This window comes from Triticum aestivum, chromosome 3B (assembly GCF_018294505.1).
Source record: "Triticum aestivum cultivar Chinese Spring chromosome 3B, IWGSC CS RefSeq v2.1, whole genome shotgun sequence".
In the NCBI taxonomy this organism is placed as follows: Eukaryota; Viridiplantae; Streptophyta; class Magnoliopsida; order Poales; family Poaceae; genus Triticum; species Triticum aestivum.
The window spans coordinates 389,595,598-389,618,299 of NC_057801.1; positions in this window are offsets into that span (position 1 = coordinate 389,595,598).

Here is a 22,702-nt window from a genome sequence, read left to right on the forward strand (position 1 = left end):
CTCCCCGCTTGTAGCCCGTCCTCCGCTGCTTGCAGCACCCCCCGCCCGTCGTCCCCTACCCAGAAAAAGAGGGCAGCAGGAGGAGGTGCGGTCGCAACAATCGAGGATGACAGCGCGCGCGCCATGGCGACGAACTCACCTGGGTGGGCCATGGTGACGAGTGCATCCTGGCTGTGCAACTCCCCCCTTTGCAGCATCTCTGAAGGGTGTCCCGTAGGCGCTCTCAATAGCCTTCTGTAGCTTTGTGGGGGGGAGGGGGGTAGGGGAGGGAGGGATAGAGAGAGGAAGGAGATGAGCAAGGTCGGGGCTGCCGCTCCCATGGCTGGTGATGGAAAGGAAAAGGAGGAAGAGAGATGCGGGAGGGGGAGATAAGGATGGAAGGGCTGGGCGGTGCTAGGACCCACAAAATGAGTGGCCGGGGGCATTTCTAGTACAACGCACATGAACGACCGGCCCAAGCGTTCCGCCGGTGCGGCGCCACGTTTCCCTATCTTCTCCTCCTACTCTAGGAGTACTCGTTGATTTCGTCGGCCACGCTCTCACATTTTACTCCTTCCATGAGTGTAATGCTTGTGCTCTACAGCAACTGCAACACACGTCTGTTTGGATCGAAACAGACACAAACCACGGCTCAATGCGCCAACGCAAATGAACAAGCGTCCACTTTTTTGCCCGCGGCCAATTTCAAGCTCAAGTTTGAGACGGTTTGCGTTGACGAGGACGTGCACGACGCCCGCCCTTGTCCTCCCCCTAACCCGCCAGTCAGTGGCACATTGGTCATTTCCTCCCTTTCCCGTCCATAACCAAGACATCCTGGCTACCCCGCCGTCGCCTAATTACGGCCGGTTGGACGTTGCCCAGGCCAACAAGCCTGTTGCCTAGTCTGGGAGATGCGGGGGCTCCTTGCTGGCCGGCTTCTTCAACCACGCCGGCAAGGTGTTCGACGTTTCGTCCACAAGGTACAAATGGATAGTGGAGACGAATACGTTTCCAACAACTTCATTTGTGACTCAATGATTCGTCTCGGACGATGAGGAGTTTGTGGTTGCTACTTTGGTCGTCAATGACCACATTGCTAGGCAGCGGCCAATGTTTAGGGGCTCGATCCCAAGCCATGCTTCGGCGTTGAATCGCAACAGAGAGAGGGGCTATTGCCTATTCTGGGAAGACTACTTCAAGTCCTCTACCCCACTCTTCAAACACAAGCTATTTCCGCGTCATTTCCGGATGGCTTGACATGTGTTCAATCGTATTCGGAGGGGGTTGTGGCATACAATAATTATTTCGTACACAAAGAGGATGCCCTCGGAAAGGTTGGCTTCTCTTCTTATCAGAAATGCACAGCAACTATTCGGATGCTTGCATACAAAATATCTGGTGATCTGATTGATGAGTATGTCTGCATGAGTGAGTCCACATGCCTAGAATCTAGGTACATGTTCTGCAAGGCTGCGGTAGTAGTGTTTGGCCCGGAGCCAAATGCTGCAGATACAACCCGATTGTTGGCGATCAATGTAGATAGGGGCTGTCCTCGGATGCTTGGTAGCATATATTGTGTGCACTAAAAGTGGAAGAACTATCCATCTACTTGGCAGGGGAAGTATATGGGCCATGTGAAAGGTTGCACTATCATACTTGAGGTCGTGGCTTCACACGATTTTTGGATTTGGCACCATTTTTTGGGCATGGCCGACTCTTATAGTGGCATCAATGTGCTTCAGCATTCTCCGGTGTTTGGAAGGTTTGCAGAAGGCAACTGCGCAGAGATCAATGACCACCACTACAACAAAGGATACTACCTAGCTGATGGTATCTATCCTCAATGGACTACTCCTGTGAAGACAATCCCAGCTCGATAGGAAAGAAGAGGCAGAGATTTTCCCAGCCACAAGAGAGTGCTAGGGAAGGATGTGGAGCGTGCTTTTGGTGTTCTTCATGGAGTATCATTCGGTATCCTGCTAGAACTTGAAGCACCAAGAAGTTGTGGGAGATGATGACAGCTTGTGTGATATGCACAACATGTTCGTAGAGGATGAGCGTGAGGATGAAATCATGTACATGGGTTTCAATATCAGGGCAAAATGTTGTGCCTGAGCATGAAGGAGCGGCAATATTTGCACAGTTCACCCACTTTCATCTTGGAATGAGTGGTTGGGCAACTCACATTCAACTTCTAGATGATTTGGTTGAGCATATGTGGTCTCACCTTGGCAACCAATAGATGTGTCGCCTCTTTTTCTTTGCAATGTATTTGTGCCAATTTAAATTTCATTTGATTTGTAAACTGTGAGATTTTAATTTAGTTGTAATAACTATGATATTTTACCTGGATATGATCATATGAACTTTGGGAATGTTTTTATATGTATGCAAAAGAAGTTACAAAAATATGGCAGCACGGATAAATATGTGTCGGCCAGTTGGTGCACAGACCACCCAAATGCGGACGGGTGCGGATGCCGCCCAAAATGCCGATCCAAAAGAACAAAAACCACGTATGTTTGCGTCGGCGCGTTGGAGTTGCTCTTACGTACTAAGAGTGTCCAAAATCCACCCCTGACGTTCGCGGACAATGACCGAGGAACACATAAAAACCGCTCGTAAACCTCAAACTTTATACCTCAAGTCCATATTAGCCATGCAGATTAAAAACCTACACACTACGTACATATTTAAATCTACTCGTCGTTGGAGATGTCGACGATCACTGTGCCCGGCTCCGGGTAGATGGGAAACCGCGCAACTCTGGCTCATCATCGTTCGAAATACAAGCGAAGAACTCATCGATCTCCACCCTCTGTTGTCGGATGAAGCGTCGGTTGGCCTCAACATAGGCCTCGTTCTGGACTCAAAGAACACACACTAAGGCCTCATTTGGTTACGGGGGATCCTCCCGGGATCCCTGCCTATTCCCTGGGTGGAGAAACCGCAGGTTGAACGACCACTTCGTTTGAACGCCCACAAGATTGGGGCAGCCCCGCCCCTTCCACGACCTTTCCCCGGGAGAGGCTCCCACGCCTTGAGAGGTCGGGGAGGAAACCCTCGCTCGCTCGCTCTCTCAAATGGTAATAACTACATATGATATTCAAAATACTTAAACATATCTAAATATACCCAATTCAAGGCGTGGTAGTTATTACCATTTGAGATTTGTATGTTATATGTAGTATCTATCAAATCGAAGAGTATGTACGTGTAGTATATAGTACATAAGAATATTTAGGTACTATATATAGTACTTTTTAGGTAGCATGCATCGTATTTTCAGTATGCTCCATTTTACGTACAAATATATACATATTTCACAAATATAAGGAAATAACATTTATCACTCAACATCATATAAATCAAAAGAGGTAAAGGGCAGGGACCAGATCCCAACACAACTGGACGCTCTTGATTGCAGCCGCCTGAGCGAAGCTTCATAGGTTTGATTTTCCCTATATATATAGCCGGTCTATTCTACTAAGATTAGCAGAATAACTATTATGATAACACTTCTGCACTGCACGCTCAACGCGAGGGCACTGCACTTTTAGTTGTAAAGGTACTGCAATACAGAGACAAGTGAATTTCCGTCGCAAAAAACTACACCCGGTGTTTTCTTGATACTATTTTCCCTACAATTTTTTAACCGTTTGTCAAAATGAGGCGTATAATATATCCTTGGAAAGCTACGCATTAGGCGCAACTTCACCATGTTAAACATTTTTCGAGAATTCTCATGGTTTAAGAGCAGTTCTGAAAACGGTGGGCGCCCAATGAGTGGCAGCGAGCGTATTTTTGTGTTTTTTCGCAAACTGCTTATCAGAATGAAGCAAATGATACATCATTGAAAAGATGTCATTGATGCGGATCATTTTGATATATATTACTTTCTCTAATTTGTTATGGTTTAAGAGCAGTTTCAATTTACTAAATCGTGGAATTCTGTTTTTCAAATTTTTTCAATTTTTTGAAACTGTTTTCACTCCAGTTTTTTAACCGTTTGTCAAAACGAGGCGTATAATATACCGTTGAAAAGCTATGGACGAGGCGCAACTTTCATATGTTGAAATGTTTTTGAGATTATTTACGGTTTTAAGTTAATTTGAAAATTGTGCGGCGGACAATGAGTGACAGCGGCCATTTTTTCGTATTTTTTTCAAACCGCTCATCAGAATGATCCAAACGATACACCGTTGGCAAAATATCATCGAGACGCAACCTTTTCATGTAGAACGCTCTCTCTAATTCCTTACGGTTTAAGAGTAATTTTAAAAATACCAAAACACGGACAATCAGTTTTTTGCGAGACCAAAATTGTCATATTTTCTACATGAGACACATGAACGCACTGCTTCAAACCAGAAATTGCACTGCATCAGACAATCAAGTGAACTTCATGGTTTCTGATTCCTTATGGTTTAAGAGTAATTTTAAAAATACCGAAATACGGACACTCTGTTTTTCGCGAGACCAAAATTGTCATGTTTTCTGCATGAGACACATAAACGCACTGCTTCCGACCAGAGACCGCACTGCATCAGACAGTCAAGTGAACTTCATGGTTTCTTTCATCATTTTATAAAAAAATAGTTTTTTTTTTTACTTTTTTTAACAAGTGGACCGCAGAGACTGAGCGAGTGAACTACATCTGATAAGAAGTGAACTTCTTCGAGATGTTTTGGTTTCTGTTGAATTTTTTTAGTCTCATGTGGACTACATGGTCAATGTTTAGTGAGCTGCTTGAAAGGGGCAAATGGGCTGCATTAAAAATTACATTGCATCAAAAGAATGTTACCTCCCACCAACATTATTTTGAATTTTTTTAAAGAAAAAGTGAACCGCACAAAAACACAAAGTACTGCATGGTCGAGCCAACCAAACTGCACGCACACTTTCTGTTTTGCACCACTGTCTATGGTCGCTGATGATGTTCATGGGCACAATACATCCATCAATTGTTTTACACAGCCACACACACATACATACACACAAAATCAGCACTAGCACCTACCAGAGCTGCAATAGAGGATCAGCACAACTGTATTTGGGGACCAACCGAGCTGCACTAAATTAGAAACCTGCAAATGTAGCTAAAGATGACACTAGTGCACCAGCACCGAAATGCAATTGAGGAACATCTCGTAGGAAAACAGGGGTTCCTAGGGTGATATGGTTGCTATTCTCATAGGAGTCAACGTCGTCGTCCTCTCGTCACGTCCGCGCATACTGCACTGACGACCCAACTGAGCTGCAACAAGAGCAACCTGCACTGCTTGCGCTGGAGCTGCTAAACTCGAGTCCCAGCCAAACCATCACCCTTCTTCCCATAGCTCAAACAGTGAACAATGAGCTGCAAAAAAAAAACCTTCCGGGCTGCGTGTGCCCGCCATGAGTTGGAGCAGGGCTGAGGTGGAGCACCCCTCATGTGCACTCCCAAACTACACGCGCGCCGGCAATGGACTGTGGTGCTACTGGGGACGCCAATTTCAACAAAAGCAGCAGAAAAAACTACACTTGTTGAGGAAGTCGACTGCACCGGGCGCCGAACTTAACTGCATGACCGTGGTTGCGTATGATACATCTCCAATGTATCTATAATTTTTGATTGTTCCATGCTATTATATTACCCTTTTTGGATGTTTATGGGCTTTATTTTACACATTTATATCATTTTTGGGACTAACCTAGTAACCAGAGGCCCAGCCCATATTGTTGTTTTATTGCATGTTTCAGTATTTCGAGGAAAAGGAATATCAAACGGAGTCCAAACGGAATGAAACCTTCGACAGCGTGATTTTTTGGAAGAATATGATCCTGGAGACTTGGAGTCCACGTCAGAAGATCCTTGAGGAGGCCACGAGATAGGAGGCCGTGCCCCCCTTACAGGGGCGCGCCCCCTGTCTCGTGGGCCCCTCGAGCACCTCCCGACCGACTTCTTTCGCCTATATATACCTACGTATCCTAAAACCATCAAAAATCAAGATAGATCAGGAGTTCTTCCGCCGCAAGCCTCTGTAGCCACCAAAAACCTCTCAGGAGCCCGTTCCGGCACCCTGCCGGAGGGGGAATCCATCACCGGTGGCCATCTTCATCATCCCGGCGCTCTCCATGATGAGGAGGGAGTAGTTTGCCCTCGGGGCTGAGGGTATGTACCAGTAGCTATGTGTTTGATCTCTCTCTCTCTCGTGTTCTCTCTATGGCACGATCTTGATGTATCCCGAGCTTTGCTATTGTAGTTGGATCTTATGATGTTTCTCCCCCTCTACTCTCTTGTGATGAATTGAGTTTCCCCTTTGAAGTTATCTTATCGGATTGAGTCTTTTATGAGAACACTTGATGTATGTCTTGTCATGTTTATGTGTGGTGACAATGGGATATCACGTGCCACTTGATGTATGTTTTGGTGACCAACTTGCGGGTTCCGCCCATGAACCTATGCATAGGGGTTGGCACACGTTATTGACTCTCCGGTAGAAACTTTGGGGCACTCTTTGAAGTACTTTTATGTTGGTTGGATGAATCTGAGATTGTGTGATGCATATCGTATAATCATGCCCACGGATACTTGAGGTGACAATGGAGTATCTAGGTGACATTAGGGTTTTGGTTGACTTGTGTCTGAAGGTGTTATTCTAGTATGAACTCTTTAATAGATCGATCCGAAAGAATAACTTTGAGGTGGTTTCGTACCCTACCATAATCTCTATGTTTGTTCTCCGCTATTAGTGGCTTTGGAGTGAGTCTTTATTGCATGTTGAGGGATTGTTATATGATCTATCTATGTTATTATTGTTGAGAGAACTTGCACTAGTGAAAGTACGAACCCTAGGCCTTGTTTCCTATCATTGCAATACCGTTTACGCTCACTTTTATCATTAGTTACATTGCTGTTTTTATACTTTCAGATTACAAATACCTATATCTACTATCTATTTTGCACTTGTATCACTATCTCTTCGCCGAACTAGTGCACCTATACAATTTACCATTGTATTGGGTGTGTTGGGGACACAAGAGACTCTTTGTTATTTGGTTGCAGGGTTGCTTGAGAGAGACCATCTTCATCCTACGCCTCCTACGGATTGATAAACCTTAGGTCATCCACTTGAGGGAAATTTGCTACTGTCCTACAAACCTGTGCACTTGCAGGCCCAACAACGTCTACAAGAAGAAGGTTGTGTAGTAGACATCAAGCTCTTTTCTGGCGCCGTTGCCGTGGAGGTGATTGCTTGAAGGTATATCTTTAGATCTTGCAATCGAGTGTTTTTGTTTCTTGTTTTATCACTAATTTAGTTTGTAAAAGAAAACTACAAAAAAATGGAATTGAGTTTGTCTCATACGCTTCATCTTTTTAATATCTTTCATGAGTATGAAGAAAAGGAAAATTGTGCTCAAGTGCTAGAAGAAGAATGCTTTAAAATGCTTGGTACTAAATCTTTGAATGATGAGCATGATTGCAATGTTGTTAGTATAAACTCCTTGAATATCCATAGTATTAATGATGGTTGATCTAGTCATGATGAAAATATCTCTTATGAGCATGTCAACTATTGTGGAGTGCATGTTTGCATGAACACACCAAATACAGAAGATATTTATTGCAAGAGGCATAAGCATTTCAAAACTAAATGGTTGCATGAAAGGCTAAAATTCCTTTGCCGTACTTGTGAACTTTGCAATGAACGTGGTCATTTACATCTCCTATGCAAATTGTTTCATGATCGAATCGTGTCCAAAAATTGTGATGATTTGATCTCCGTTGCTCATTACAATGAACTTAGTTTGCTTTTGGGTTATGAAGAATTGAAACGTTTACTTAAGGACCTTCCAGAATTTGCCCATAAGAAATTCCTTGATATTGATCTAGAAAAGATTTATATGTTTTGTGTGGAGAATTGCATTGAAAATCCTTATATTGCCAATTACATAAAGAAAAGAAAGCAAATAGAAGATGATGATAATACTAATGAAAGGGAAGAGACTTCCCAATATCCTCCTATTATTTCTCATGATGAATCAGGTAACGAGGGGGAGCTTTCTATTCAACCAATCTCATCAATAAGGAGCTCAAAGAGGAAGGTTGAACCCACACATAATGTGAAGAAGAAAAAGAAAAGAAGGAGCAATATTTTTAATGATGTTTCTCCTACTACTCATTGTGATGATGATAATTGCTATACTATTGGTGCTATCAATATTTTTAATGATGAGAGTGATTATGCTTATGATATGAAAGGGCCCAAGCTTGGGGAAGCTATGTTTGATGAGGATGAAATATTTGAGAATATATTTGCTGGAATTAATGTTTGTCCCAAGCTTGGGTATGCTATGTTTAATGAAGATGATATTTTTAGCATCCAAAGTTTTGATATGCAAAGTTGTTATGATGATAGCATGCCTCCTACCTATGATGATTATATTGATGAAAGTGGGTTTGGAAGAGTGTCAACTTTAGGAATTAGTGATCCCACTATTTTGGAGGATGTTGAATCTTATTGTGATGGATATGAAAGCGGATTTGGAAGAGTGTCAACTTTATTTAGTGATTCCACTATCTTGGGAGAGATTTCAACCGATTATGATGAGAACGAAGTTGCTACTTATGATGATTATTGTGATGAAACATATGCTATAAAAAGTAGTGATGATTATATTTACAAAAAATTGTCATGATTATGATTACCCTTTTTCTGAACATTACACTTTTAATGTGGAAACAATTTTTAGTGTTCAAGTCTCTTATGATACTCCCACTATTTCGAATGAGAAGAATTTTGCTTATGTGGAGAGTAGTAAATTTTCTATGCTTGTAGATCATGAAAAGAATGCTTTAGGTGCTGGTTATATTGTTGAATTCATTCATGATGCTACCAAAAATTATTATGAGGGAGGAATATATGCTTGTAGGAATTGCAATAATGCCAGGTTTCCTCTCTATGTGTTGAAAATCTTGAAGCTATGCTTGTTTTGTCTTCCTATGCTTGTTGATTATTGTTCCCATAAGTTGTTTGCTCACAAAATCCCTATGCATAGGAAGTGGGTTAGAATTAAATGTGCTAGTCATATGCTTCATGATGCTCCCGTTATGTTTCAATTCGTATTTTTTTTATGTGAGCATCATTGTCATCATCATGCCTAGCTAGAAAGGCATTAAAGAAAAGCGCTTGTTGGGAGACAACCCAATATTTACCCTTACTGTTTTTGTGTGTCCACATGGTTATGCTACTGTATTAATCATGTTTTATAGCTTTTGTTTCAATAAAGTGCCAAGTAAGACCTTTAGGATAGCTTACGGTGATAGTTGTGTTGATCCTGCTGAGAATCAAAAACTATTTCACCCAGTAAATTAGTTTTGTTAATTCACAGAAACGTACTTCTGATCTGATTCTTTTTTATATGGATTGGTATACAAATTGCTTAGGACTTAATAATTTGGTAGAATTTTGTAGTTCCAGAAGTATACGTTTGATACAGATTACTACAGACTGTTCTGTTTTTGACAGATTCTGTTTTCTATGTGTTGTTTGCTTATTTTGATGAATCTATGAGTAGTATCGGAGGGTATGAACCATAGATAAGTTGGAGTACAGTAGATATTACACCCATATGAATTTAGAATGAGTTCATTACAGTACCTAAGTGGTGCTTTTATTTTATTATACTAACGGAGCTTACGAGTTTTCTATTGAGTTTTGTGTTGTGGAGTTTTCAAGTTTTGGGTAAGGATTCGATGGACTATGGAATAAAGAGTGGAAAGAGCCTAAGCTTGGGGATGTACAAGGCACCCAAGGTAATATTCAAGGACAACCAAGAGCCTAAGCTTGGGGATGCTCCCGGAAGGCATCCCCTCTTTCCTCTTCGTTCATCGGTAACTTTAATTGGAGCTATATTTTTATTCACCACATGATATGTGTTTTTCTTGGAGTGTAATTTTATTTTGTTTTGCTTGCTTTTTATTAGAATACCAAGTTCTGAAATTCCTTAATGTTAGAGAGTCTTCACATAGTTGCACAATTATTCGACTACTCATTGATCTTCACTTATATCTTTTGGAGTAGTTTGTCATTTGCTCTAGTGCTTCACTTATATTATTTTGAGAGCCTTTTAGAACATCATGGTATTTTCTATGGTTACAAAGTTGGTCCTAGAATTATGAGCATCCAAGTTGGGTATAATAAAAACTATCATAGAAAAGAATTGGATGCCATGATCAATATGATGCTTGATAATTGTTTTGAGATATGGAGGTAGTGATATTAGAGTCATGCTAGTTGAGGTGATTATGAAAAATACTTATGTTAAGGGTTGTGATTCCCGTAGCATGCACGTATGGTGAACCGCTTTGAGATGAAGTTTGAGCACAATTTTATTTATTGATTGTCTTCCTTATGAGTGGCGGTCATGGACGAGCGATGGTATTTTCCTACCAATCTATCCCCCTAGGAGCATGCGTGTAGTGCTTTGGTTTTTGATGACTTCTAGATTTTTGCAACAAGTACATGAGTTCTTTTGACTAATGTTGAGTCCATGGATTATACGCACCTCACCCTTCCACCATTGCTAGCCTCTCTTGTGCCGCGCAACTTTCGCCGGTACCATACACCTACCATATACCTTCCTCAAAACAGCCACCATACCTACCTATTATGGCATTTCCATAGCCATTCCGAGATATATTGCCATGCAACTTTCCATCGTTCTATTCATATGACACGCATTACTTTTGTCATATTGCTCTTTGCATGATCATGTAGTTGACATCATATTTGTGGCAAGCCCACCTTCATAATTTTCATACATGTCGCTCTTGATTCATTGCATATCCCGGTACACCGCCGGAGGCATTCATATAGAGTCATATCTTGTTCCTGCTGTAAATCCATAAAAGTGTGATGATCTTTATTATTAGAGCATTGTCCTAGTGAGGAAAGGATGAGGAAGACTATGATTCCCCCACAAGTCGGGATGAGACTTCGGACTTTACAAAAAGAAAAAAAAAGGAAAAAAAGAGAAAGGCCAAAAAGAAAAAAAAGGAAGTCCAAAGAAAAAAAGAAAAAGGAAAAAAAGAAAAAAATAATAAAAATAATAAAATGAGAGAAAAAGAGAGAAGGGACAATGCTACTATCTCTTTTTCCACACTTGTGCTTCAAAATAGCACCATGATCTTCATGATAGAGAGTCTCACATGTTGTCACTTTCATATACTAGTGGGAATTTTTCATTTTAGAACTTGGCTTGTATATTCCAATGATGGGCTTCCTCAAAATGCCCTAGGTCTTCGTGATCAAGCAATTTGGATGCACCCTACTTAGTTTCTTTTGTTGAGCTTTCATATATTTATAGCTCTAGTGCATCCGTTGCATGGCAATCCCTACTCACTCACATTGATATCTATTAATGGGCATCTTCATAGCCCGTTGATACGCCTAGTTGATGTGAGACTATCTTCTCCTTTTTGTCTTCTCCACAACCACCATTCTATTCCACATATAGTGCTATGTCCATGGCTCACGCTCATGTATTGCGTGAAAGTTGAAAGAGTTTGAGATTATTAAAGTATGAAACAATTGCTTGGCTTGTCATCGGGGTTGTGCATGATTAAATACTTTGTGTGATGAAGATAGAGCAACAGCCAGACTATATGATTTTGTAGGGATAACTTTCTTTGGCCATGTTATTTTGAGAAGACATGATTACTTTGATTAGTATGCTTGAAGTATCACCATTTTCATGTTAATATGAACTTTTATTTTGTATCATTTGGATCTGAACATTCATGCCATAATAAAGAAAATTACATTGAATTATGCTAGGTAGCATTCCACATCAAAAATTCTATTTTTATCATTTACCTACTTGAGGACGAGCAGGAATTAAGCTTGGGGATGCTTGATACGTCTCCAACGTATCTATAATTTTTGATTGTTCCATGCTATTATATTACCCTTTTTGGATGTTTATGGGCTTTATTTTACACATTTATATCATTTTTGGGACTAACCTACTAACCAGAGGCCCAGCCCATATTGCTGTTTTATTGCATGTTTCAGTATTTCGAGGAAAAGGAATATCAAACGGAGTCCAAACGGAATGAAACCTTCGGCAGCGTGATTTTTTGGAAGAATATGATCCTCGAGACTTGGAGTCCACGTTAGAAGATCCTCGAGGAGGCCACGGGATAGGAGGCCGCACCCCCCTTACAGGGGCGCGCCCCCCTATCTCGTGGGCCCCTCGAGCACCTCCCGACCGACTTCTTTCGCCTATATATACCTACGTATCCTAAAACCATCAAAAATCAAGATAGATCGGGAGTTCCGCCGCCGCAAGCCTCTGTAGCCACCAAAAACCTCTCGGGAGCCCGTTCCGGCACCCTGCTGGAGGGGGAATCCATCACCGGTGGCCATCTTCATCATCCCGGCGCTCTCCATGATGAGGAGGGAGTAGTTCACCCTCGGGGCTGAGGGTATGTACCAGTAGCTATGTGTTTGATCTCTCTCTCTCTCTCGTGTTCTCTCTATGGCACGATCTTGATGTATCCCGAGCTTTGCTATTGTAGTTGGATCTTATGATGTTTCTCCCCCTCTACTCTCTTGTGATGAATTGAGTTTCCCCTTTGAAGTTATCTTATCGGATTGAGTCTTTTATGAGAACACTTGATGTATGTCTTGTCATGTTTATGTGTGGTGACAATGGGATATCACGTGCCACTTGATGTATGTTTTGGTGACCAACTTGCGGGTTCCGCCCATGAACCTATGCATAGGGGTTGGCACACGTTCTTGACTCTCCGGTAGAAACTTTGGGGCACTCTTTGAAGTACTTCTATGTTGGTTGGATGAATCTGAGATTGTGTGATGCATATTGTATAATCATGCCCATGGATACTTGAGGTGACAATGGAGTATCTAGGTGACATTAGGGTTTTGGTTGATTTGTGTCTTAAGGTGTTATTCTATTATGAACTCTTTAATAGATCGATCCGAAAGAATAACTTTGAGGTGGTTTCGTACCCTACCATAATCTCTATGTTTGTTCTCCGCTATTAGTGGCTTTGGAGTGAGTCTTTATTGCATGTTGAGGGATTGTTATATGATCTATCTATGTTATTATTGTTGAGAGAACTTGCACTAGTGAAAGTATGAACCCTAGGCCTTGTTTCCTATCATTGCAATACCGTTTACGCTCACTTTTATCATTAGTTACCTTGCTGTTTTTATATTTTCATATTACAAATACCTATATCTACTATCTATTTTGCACTTGTATCACTATCTCTTCGCCGAACTAGTGCACCTATACAATTTACCATTGTATTGGGTGTGTTGGGGACACAGGAGACTCTTTGTTATTTGGTTGCAGGGTTGCTTGAGAGAGACCATCTTCATCCTACGCCTCCTACAGATTGTTAAACCTTAGGTCATCCACTTGAGGGAAATTTGCTACTGTCCTACAAACCTGTGCACTTGCAGGCCCAACAACGTCTACAAGAAGAAGATTGTGTAGTAGACATCAGTATACTGCACATATGTGCTTGCTGGACTACAGAGAAGGTCGTCGTGGGGACGAGACCTGCCTACTGCACGCATGGCACCCCACCTCGACCGCAGTTCGATACCCACTGTCGTGTGCCGATGCAAGAGGAGGAAGGGGAGCTCGCGGAGAGGCTCCTGCATCGGTGGGTGGGAGCAGAGGACAGACCGACCTGGTGCCAGTGCCGGAGGAGGAGGGAGTTCACCAGCGGTTGCGACTCGATCCAAATCGTGAAATGGATGGCCGATCCAGGTGTGGGGGTGGAATTCACCCACGACGAAGGTGGATCTCGATCTTGATGGTACCGTAGACACATGGCAGGGACAGCGCCACCGCAGGCCGGCAGTGGGGTGTGTCGGCGACCGGCGGGAAGGTGCAGCAGGAGGTGAGAGGCTACGTGGCGGCGCGAGCCCGGGCCGATGGGGAGTGGGGCGAGGTCAGGGCGTGGGTTGAGTGGGTTGAGTGGGTTTAGTGTGTTTGTTCACTCATTTCAACTCATATGTACTAGTCCGTATTGAAATATCCAAAATATCTTATGTTTGCGAACATTTTTGCTTCTATGTAGTTTGTATTGAAATATCCAAAACATCTTAGAGCATCTCTAGTAGTCCCCTTATATCACCTCGACCCGCAAAATAACCGCCAGTTTACGGTTTTGGGCTAAAAAGTGCCCTGAACAGAAACCTTAAAAGCATTCGACCCGTAAATTTTTTTGAGGGGCACGGTAAATTCCCCTCCGACCCGCAAAAACACAACCACCCCCCCCTCCCCGCCCCGTCGATGCCCTGTATCCTATGAAAGCGGTTGGCGGGAGGGACATTTCAGCGTGCGCGCTCCCCACATCCCCTTCCGCAGCCGCCCGCCATTGTCGCCGCCGGTCCGCCGCCTGCGATTCCGGCCATTTTCGCCAGCTGAATCGTGCCGCCTGCCCCGGACTCGTCGAGTCGAGCCACTCCGACGTCACCGCCGCCCCGGATCGAACTCCACAAGTCACCGCCCGCCCCGGATAGACCGCCGCAGTCGTCATCCAGCCCCGGATTCGCCGAGCCGCCCCGGATCTTCGTCGCCTGAGTGAGCCCCTTTTCTTCCCCTTTAGCTCGACCGCAGTTCGAAATTTTGTTGATGTGAGCTCGGATGCATTTTTTTAGATGGATTTGAGCCCTTGCGAGTAACTTTTGCTCGAGGATTCGTCCTCGTCTGACGACTCGAACGTGGAATCGATGCTCGAGCGCCATCGGCAGCAGATGGAGGTGGCGGTCCTAGCCGTGAAGAGGTCGAGGATCGAAACCACAAGAGAGCGAGGTTCGACCGTTGGCCGTCTTTGCATACCTCACAATCACCATCTCGGGAACATGATTTTGATGCAAGACTACTTCACGGACAATCTTACCTATCCGCCGCACCTCTTCCGGAGAAGGTGTCGAATGCGCCGATCACTCTTCGTAAAATTGTGCAAGCTTGCGAGGCCAATTCTTGACTTTCTACTCAAAGGAGAAATGTCGTGGGCTTGTTGGGTTTTAGCACATATCAAAAATGTTTTGAATCAGAATGATCGAATCCCTTGACAATGGTTTACAGGACGCTTATATATCTCCTGGAGAGACACGACGATCCAGAGGAGGCGTCGGTTCCAGAGAGATGCGCCGGTTGCCGGGACACAGGCGTCCGCGTGATGCAACTGCTTGGCCATTGGGCAAGGGGATATTTCCCTTGTACAGAATTAATCTCAACACTCCCCCTAATCTATGCTTAACCATGTAGAATCATCTTCACGATTGTCCGGGAAGCTCTATCATCTCAAAAGATTCTCCTTCAAAAGTTCTTCATAAAATCTTTGATGAGATCCTGAAACACATACTCACAAAGAAAGATAGCATAATGTGATGTCATTAAAATAAGGATATCTCAAGAAGAGACTCCCCCTGACACCTGCAAGTCCCTAAGTCCTCGCATACCAATTCCATGAACACATTTCTGGAACGTAGAATTTGGTAGAGACTTGGTAAATAAATCAGCAAGGTTGTCGCATGATTTGACTTGCAAAATGCTTATTTCCCCGCTTTTTTGAAGATTATGGGGAAAAGACCATTTAGGAGAAATATGCTTGGTGATATTACTCTTAATGTATCCTGTTTGCATCTGCGCAACACAAGCCGCATTATCTTCATAGATAATGGTAGGTGATTTTATCGAACCCATTCCACATGACTTTTGTATGTGGTTTATCATTCTGCGAAGCCATACACATTCGCATGTTGCTTCAAATAATGAAATTATTTCAGAATGATTGGTAGATGTTGCCACCAGAGTCTGTTTCAAAGACTTCCATGATATAGCAGTGCCACCATGTAGGAACACAAAGCCGGTCTGAGATCTGGCATTATGGGGATCAAACAAATAGCCGGCATCTGCATATCCAATCACATCAGAGTCCTGATTTTTCTGGAACTGGAAAAATAGGCCAAGATCCTTTGTGCCTTGGAGATATCGAAAGATACTCTTCACTCCAGACCAATGACGTTTGGTGGGAGCTGCGCTATGTCTAGCAAGTAGATTCACTGCAAATGCAATATCAGGTCTTGTGCAATTTGCAAGATACATAAGCGCTCCAACGGCACTAAGATATGGAACTTCAGGTCCCAACACCTCTTCTCCATCATCCCTTGGTCTGAATGGATCTTTCTCTATGTCTAGAGATCGAACCACCATGGGAGTTTTAGATGGATAGGATTTGTCCATATTGAATTTCTCCATTATTTTCTGGATATAGGCAGATTGGTGTACCATGATTCCTGAGGGAAGGTGCTCAAGTTGAATACCTAAGCAAAATTTGGTTTTACCCAAATCCTTCATCTCAAATTCCATTTTTAGGTGAGTGTGTGCTTCATCAATGTCTGGTGTGCTGCCGATGATGTTGAGATCATCAACAAACACAGAAATGATGCAAAATCCTGTAGAGGACTTCTTGATGAAAACACATGGGCAATCAGCACTATTGGAGTAACCTTTCTGAAGAAGGAACTCACTGAGTCGGTTGTACCACATCCGTCCCGACTGCCTTAAGCCATATAATGACTTATTCAGCTTTACACAATACATGTTGCATTTTGCATTTTTATTCGGGACCGAGATTCCATCAGGAACCTTCATATATATGTCCGAATCTAGTGACCCATAAAGATATGCGGTCACGGCGTCCATCAACTGCATTGATAGACGATTTTGCACTGCCAAAGATATAAGATATCGGAAAGTGGTTGCACTCATCACTGGAGAATATGTTTCAGTGAAATCAATGCCGGGTTTCTGCGTGAAACCTTGTGCTATGAGCCTTGCTTTATATCTCACCACCTCATTGTTCTCATTCCGTTTCTGGAGAAAAACCCATTTGAATCCCACAGGGAAAACACTGAGAGGTGTAGGTATTGCTTCAGTGAATACCTTTCTTTTGTTAAGCGAGGCAATTTCTGCTTGGATTGCATCCTTCCATTTAGGCCAGTCGGAGCGCTATTGGCACTCAACGATAGATCTTGGATCATGATCAGTGAGAAGGGTATCTGCAATCTTTTCAGCAAAATATATGTCGACGGTCGTAGTCTTACGGTCAAATGATTCTCCAGAATCAACATACTTGATGGAAATTTCCTGCACCCCTAGTGACTCTTCGTGATTTCCCAGTACAATCGAGTCTGGGTGTTCCGATGTCCCAGTCAGTTTGTGCACACTAGAACTGGGTTGTGGAGGTTGCCCTTCCACTGGGTGTTTACTACCCATCAGGTGTTTGTCAACATTGAGTTGACCTGCATTTACTGACTCCGAGGTTTTTCTCCTCGCTTTCCTTTGCTGCTTTCTAGAAGCATGCTCTAGGTCAGAGGCCGTACTACTCCCCCTCTTTTTGGTAATAGGGAGTTGAGTGGTTTTTATTGGTACCTCCACTCTTTCTGGCGCGTTTCTGGCCGGATTTAAGGATTTTGTAACACCTTTCAGATCAGTAGATGAATCTGGCAGATTATTTGCAAGATGTTGCAAATTAATGATCTTCCAAACTTGAAGTTCGGTCTCATGGGTACGTGGATCAGAGGATGAAATGGCATGAGCATTCCAATCAATTTCCGGGCATTCTTTCTGGTACTTGAAATCTCCCCCTAATGCCGAAAAATGTTCCTCGTTAAATATGCAATCAGCGTGACAGGCTATGAACAGATCCCTAGTCAGGGGTTCCAGGTACTTGATAATCGACGGCGATTTGTACCCCACATAGATCCCCAACTTCCTGTGTGGGCCCATAGATGTCCGTTGTGGTGGCGAGATCGGGATGTATGCAGCACATCCGAACTTACGCAGATGGGAAATGCTTGGAGGATTTCCACATACCAATTCCAGAGGGGAAGAACTGTGATATGCAGTTGGCCTCAATTGTATCAAGTCATCAGCGTGTAAAACAGCATGACCCCAACAAGAGGTTGGCAAGTTGCAATTCGTCAACAAAGGTCTTGCAATGAGTTTGATCCTCTTAATCAATGCTTCAGCCAAACCATTTTGTGTATGGACATATGGAACAGAGTGCTGAACTTCAATCCCCAAAGCCATGCAATAATCATTGAAAGCACGTGAGGAGAATTCTGCAGCATTGTCCATTCGAATTGACTTAATTCGACTTTCAGGATAATGGGCTTGCAACTTAATGACTTGCCTCATTATCTTGGCAAATGCATGGTTTCGTGTGGATAGAAGACACACATGTGACCATCGTGTAGATGCATCAATCAGAACCATGAAATACCGGACAGGTCCAGATAATGGCTGAATGGGACCACAAATGTCTCCTTGAATACGTTCAAGGAACTGAAGTGGTTCAGCTTGTATTTTGAGGTGTGAGGGCCTCAAAATTAGCTTTCCCGTGGCACAAGATGTGCACACAAAATCAGAAGATTGAGGAAATTTTGACTCAAGCAAATTATGACCAATGGAATTGCTAGTAATTTTTCTCATCATCCCTATTCCAGGATGGCCTAGGTGATCATGCCAGGTTTGGAATGCGTTACCATTCTGAAAAATTACTTTGTATGCAACATGTTCCACGGGTTTGATGTACGTATAGTACAAACCAGACGATAGAGAAAGAATTTTCTCATGTACCTTTTTGCCATATCCGTCATATTTAGTAAAGAGTAGATACTCCTCTTTGTTGTCTTCATGGGTTTCAATGTGAAAAACCATTCTTACGGATATCTCAATAACTGATCAGGGTATGTGATGAGTCGGGATACAATAAAGCATCCTCAATCGTCACTTGTGTGCCGCTTGGGAGGGTGAATAGGGCACGTCCAGTACCAACAATCACTGTATCGCGTCCAGCGATAGTTAGAATATCTCCATTCATCTTTTTCAGAGTTTGGAAATATTTCATCTCCCTCAGTATGGAGTTTGTGGTACCACTGTCCACAAGGCATAATTCCTCTTCCATCGGATTGTCCCCGTAGAAAACTATATAAAACAAAGTATTTTCAATAAGAAAACCTCATAGTCATATATAGAATACAATCTTTATTATATCAAATGTGTTGATACAATATAATATAAAGACAACAACAAACTTATGTTCTTATTACAATCATCACAAATGGACATAATTAAGTAGATCACTAGGAGATTGAGAGACTAGTCGAAGTCGCCAAACACGTGGTTTGCGGTGTACTCAATCAACGTGTTCTCCATGTCAGCAGTATCCTCAGGCAGATAAGCAATCATGGCGTTGCTCGGTCCAGGAGGAACATCGTGCGAATCACCGGCTCCTTTTGTGCTATGCGGATGAAGGTTGAAGTTGGCTTCAAACCTTTTCCCTTGAGGTGCTTTGCGTCCCTGAGATTGCTGGTACAGCATAACCAGATGCTTGGGCATTGTGCACTTTTCAGTAGAATGCGTGTGGCATCCACACTTGTTGCAAAGCTTAGATTTATCAAACCTGGGCTTTGAAGTGCCTTTTCCCTTGCCTGGGTATCTAGATCTCCTGTTCCCATTACGCTTTCGTTTATGCTCGAAATTGGTTTGTTTACCCCGAAAGGTACCATTAAACTTCTATCTATTTGCAACATTTTTAGATGGACTTCAGGTAAAGGTTGTGCCCCAACTGGGCGCTGAGAGCCATTCTTAGCGAGTAGCTCATCATGCTTTTCAGCCTGAAGTAACATGTGAATGAGCTCGGAATAGACAGTGTAGTTACGAGAACGGTATTGCTGTTGGAGGATCCTATCTGAAGGGAGCATAGTAGACAAAGATTTCTCTATCTTCTCCCCCTCAGTAGGTTCCTTCTCACAAAAATGCAGTTTGGAACATATCTTATGTACAGTATGATTGTACTCACCAATGGACTTGAAATCCTGAAGATGGAGATGAGTCCAATCATGGAGTGCTTCTGGCAGGACTACTGCCTTCTGCTGTTCATACCTCATTTTGAGGGTCAGAAACAGAGTACTAGGAGATTCCTCCTGTAAATACTCAGACTTGAGATCTGGATGAATATGGTGCCTTATGAGGAATTAAGGCAGCATAGTTCTGTTGTTCTGTGAGCGGCGTGGCCCCATCCGGGAGAGGAGTCTCTGGGGGTTGTATTGCACGCGCTATCCCACGGGACGCAAGACTGATCTTGATGTCCATAGCCCATGTAGGGTAATTATGGCCATTGAGGGCAAGCTCCTCAAACTCTTTGGCAGTCATCTTTGCCTACATGAGGAACCAGAGATAATTAATTTATGGGTGGTAAATTAAAACCATCATGGTTCTGTAATAAGAACGCAAAAATTTAATGCTCAAGTGTAAAACTTGAAAAATTCTCAACCTCAATTGTGTGAACATAACACTTTGGAGATCACTTAGATCTCACAGTAATAGGCTACATCGCCATTACCTTGTGTATGCTACAATTCAGATATAAGGAATACACATTGGAGGTAATTGTTTGTCGAGAATGACAAAGCGTAGACCTCACAGTAAGAGAGGATAGTCTGCAAATGAGCAGTAGATCACAACTCATTACCTTGTGATTCCAAATAAGATGAGGGAGAAACATTCAAAAGTTCGCAAGTTTGATATGCAAGAGAAGATCTCAATCGCAAAGACATGTTCGATAAAAATGAGATGTGGTAAACAAATGGAACATGTCATTCTTCCCAGATGAAATCCGGTACTTTATTTATATTAAGTCCTAGTCAAATTTAATCTAGAACTGGACTAGTATGTAAGTAGCAGTCAAACTAGGTACTAAACAGTACTAAACAGAGTCTAAAACTGCACCATATACAATAATTAGTACTAGACTAATAAAAACAGAGAAAAAAAACTTGAAGAGAGCAGGTCGATCGCCTGGGCCTGGGCCTGCCACCGCCGACCGAGACCATCCCGCAGCCACCCACACCGCATAAGAGGAGGCGAGAGGTGGGGCGGTTACGGATAAGGACCCGCCCGACCCACACCACGCTCGATCCCCCACCACCACCTGCGCTCGCAAGGAGCAGGGAGCCCAGTCGCCGACGCCGACGCCTGATGCCGTGGCCGCTGGCCCGAGCCTCCGCCCGCCTGGCTACGCCCCGGTGCCAATGCGCTCGACGGTGAACGCAGAGGAAGCGCTCGCCTTCATCTCCGCTCCATCCGGTGCCTCTGGTGTCGTCCGCCTTGGAGTCGGCATGAAGGGCGCCGCCGCCGCCGCCGGCACGCCTCAACAGGAGACAGCCACAGGCTCGAGCAGCCGCGCGGAGCGGCGCTTCGGCCGTCTCTTCGGGCGCGCTGTCGCAGCCCTCGAACGCCGCCCTGGCCGTCGCCCAGGCTCATGGGCTCCGGCGAACCTCAGCTTCACCGTGCATCATGGGGGCGCTCGAGCCGGTCACCAGCCAAGGGTCGTACCCCATGGGCGTCTAGCCACGGGCGTGGGGAGCACCGCAGTGGGCGTGTCCAGGAGCACGGGGACCGTGCCCAGGGGCGTGGTGAGCACCGCGACGGGCGCATCCAGCGGCGCAGTGGCTGCCAGGGGTGGCACGTCCAGCGGCGCTGCGGCCGAACCGTCGGATGGCTTGCATCCGGCGACGGAAACGGTGGTGGCCACCAACTCCATGGCGGCGAAGGGCAATGAGGCGGTAGCGGCGACCGTCCTCGCGGATCAGACGGAGGAAGAAGGAAACGAGGCATGTCATCTCACTGGCGGCGAGTGCTTCCTCTCTTCTCCTTTCTCTGTTGTCTTTTCGCTCTCGCTGGCTGTTCTACGTGCTGATAACGTGTTTTAAATCAGAATGATCGAATCCCTTGACGATGGTTTACAGGACGCTTATATATCTCCTGGAGAGACACGACGATCCAGAGGAGGCGTCGGTTCCAGAGAGATGCGCTGGTTGCCGGGACAGGCGTCCGCGCGATGCAACTGCTTGGCCGTTGGGCAAGGGGAGATTTCCCTTTTACAGAATTAATCTCAACAAAAAAATCTCCACAGCTATGCGGGTGATTGCATATGGTATTCCGGCTGACTATGTTAGGCGAAAATACTCCAATTGAGTCAGTGCATAGGTTTGCCAAAGTGATCATCCGTGTCTTTGGTCATGTCTATCTTGGTGTACCCAACGAGGAAGACACAAAAAAAATTGATGGTGGCAAATGAGAAGCGAGGTTGGCCCGGCATGCTAGGAAGCGTTTATTGCATGCATTGGACTTGGAAAAACTGCCCGAAGGCATGGCATGGGTAGTATTGTGGCAACTCTCATGATGCAACAATTGTGCTAGAGGCCATAACATCCGAGGATTTATGGATTTGGCATTATTTTTCTGGTATGTCGGGTACTCTCAATGATATCAATGTGTTGCAACGGTCTTACTTGTTTGCTAGACTTGCTAGTGGTGATGCTCCTGCTTGCAACTTCACGGTGAATGTGCATGAGTATACAAAGGGGTACTATCTTGCAGATGGTATTTACCCTTCTTGGTGTACATTTTTTAAGAGCATCAAAAAATCCAAAACTAGAAAACATATTGAATTTGCAAAGGTACAAGAGGCTGCCCAAAAAGATATTGAAAGAGCCTTCGGAGTTTTGCAATCTAGATTTGCCATTATCCGTGGTCCTGCTTGTTTATGAGACAAGAAAACCCTGAGCAACATTATAACATGTTGTGTGATTCTTCACAACATGATCATCGAAGATGA